A 2,262-nucleotide genomic window follows, 5' to 3' on the forward strand; every position below is an offset into this window, starting at 1 on the left:
GACTTATTAAGCACTGAACTTATCTGCTCTACCATACCTTACTTAGTCATTTTTCCCTTGTGAAACTTTATTCTTTTAGTCATACTCCATTCCCTCCAACCTTCTGTACCCATGTGGTGCTATCTGCTTCTGTTTCAACTCTCTAGGCATTTAAATGAGGGTGAAGTTGAGAAATGATGACAATTAATGTGCTAGACATGTAATATTTTTGCCCTATTAAAGGCTGCAACTTGCCAGTTGCAGAGGTATACTGAGTTAGCCTAATGCTGCTTATATTCTGTTAATTTGGGTACCCAAAATTGTTTGCTAGAGAGGGTCTGCTGATCTTAGGTAAGACACTGAGGGACCCTGCTCATGATGGTTCTCATTTGTAAATAAAGTTGTCAGCAACTAATGGCTTAGCAGGTCAGAGAGAGGGAGGACTTTTAGGATTCAAAGGCCTGGGATAGTGAGGACAGAGAAAGGAGAAAGTAAGAAGATCCACTATGCCAGAGGAGAGAAATGATGCCATGCCTGAGAAGGTGCAGGATAGAGAGGATAGCTGCAATCTAGGAACCTGGAAGATCATCCTCAATAAGTCTGCCTGTCTAGGTCTTAGGGCAGCAAAGATAGTATACAGAATTTTATTAAGTAATAACTTGGGAATATTGGAGGGAGGTGGATTAGCCACATGGAGGTTAGTCCAGCCATTGAGCTGTTTTAAGAATATCAAAATATAAAGGCTGTGTATGTGTCTTTCATTCTGGAAGCCAGAACATTAGAGGAGGTAGTGAGGAACCTGCCACTAGTAGTCACTGCCCCACCACTGCCAGAATCAATTTAAGAACTTAATTAGTTACTACTACACATAGTATAATAAATAGCATATTCTAATCACAATGAAATTGTGCATCTGGGCTGCCAATCCAACAGAGTTTCCTCTGAAACTACACTATCATCACCTTTTTTCACTGCACATGACTCAAGGATCAGGGTTCACTGTGGGTAGGGCACGCAGGCAAGTAGCACCTGCAGCAGCAGCACAGTGTTCTGGGTACATTAGAAATTCACTTCCTCATCAGTTTCCAGCATGTGAATAAACTCAATCCTGAAAGTGTGGGTCCAATCTAGGGCAGGTCCTATGATACAACTGGCCCCATTTTAGGTTCTTCAGAGGAGAAGCCCATGCTCAGAAACCCTGTGAATGTTCCATCTAGGGCTGACACAGGGGAGTAGAGATCAGCAGGGAATCTGTACATGGAATTTCTCTTGACAGCAGTATCACCTGAAACAGAGTTAGTGATGTCAGCTCTCAGAGCATCTCCTTCTGACACTGGGTCATATGAACAGGGCATCATCTCTAGGCAGGAGTATTTGATGTGCATGGCATAACTTCAGCAACCCTTACTTCTTCCTCCCACTCTATTCTCCTGAGAGTGACTCTTCCCAGCTTATGTACATGTTGAAAAGGCAGGTTCACTGGCTCACCTCTTCAAAAGGGAATTGGGCTAAGAGCACCTGCAGGCCCATGGTTTGGCCAGGGCTTCTCATTTTGCTCATGACTGTCCACATATGTCAGTTGTTATTCAAAATATTAAATGTTGCTGTTACTTTATTATTGATCATCTGCATGTTAGAGATGAAAGAAATTCTTCACAGATATAGCCAGTGGTGCATATAGTTTTCACAACTCTGGGAAGGATTTTTTTCATGGCAGACTGTGCATGTTCTTTAATAAGGCCCGGCCATGGTTGTTCCATGATGTATTGCTATCCTTTACCCGGTGGGGATCATGAACAACTATAAAATGATGATGTGACATGGTTTTGTCAAGTTCTAGGGAATGGGATGCATTGTGGTGGTGATGAGCCTGTGCGTATCCTTAAGGGTGCTTTCTACATACGGAAAGTGCCCTGAGACCAGGACATAGAGGATGATGCTCAAGCTCCACATATCACCTGCCAGCCTATTTTAGGGTTTCCTTGTCAAGATCTCTGGAGCCTAATTAAGTAATGAGCTACTGACTTCCTCCAAAATCTACCCTCCTTTAATTTTAATTGCCTCAACAAAGTCAAAAAATCTTTTCATTTCCTGCCACAATATTCCTGGTATATTTTGTAAATTTTACATCACTCTGTGCAATGTACCTTTGTTGAAGGATGTGAACTGCAAACATGATCAACTGGAAAATAGGTTCAGCAACTTCTGCTTTCAGACATCCCAGTTTTCTTAGGTACCACTCAAGGTCTTCTCCTGCCACATACTCTATGATCACATATGTAG

General features: G+C 42.3%; 1 pseudogene; it reads right to left on the reverse strand.

The window, feature by feature from the left end:
- Positions 1–1,118: 1,118 nt before the first annotated feature.
- Positions 1,119–2,257, reverse strand: LOC114635670 (annotated as a pseudogene).
- Positions 2,258–2,262: the final 5 nt, after the last annotated feature.

This window comes from Grammomys surdaster, unplaced genomic scaffold (assembly GCF_004785775.1).
Source record: "Grammomys surdaster isolate TR1022 unplaced genomic scaffold, NIH_TR_1.0 115585, whole genome shotgun sequence".
In the NCBI taxonomy this organism is placed as follows: domain Eukaryota; kingdom Metazoa; phylum Chordata; class Mammalia; order Rodentia; family Muridae; genus Grammomys; species Grammomys surdaster.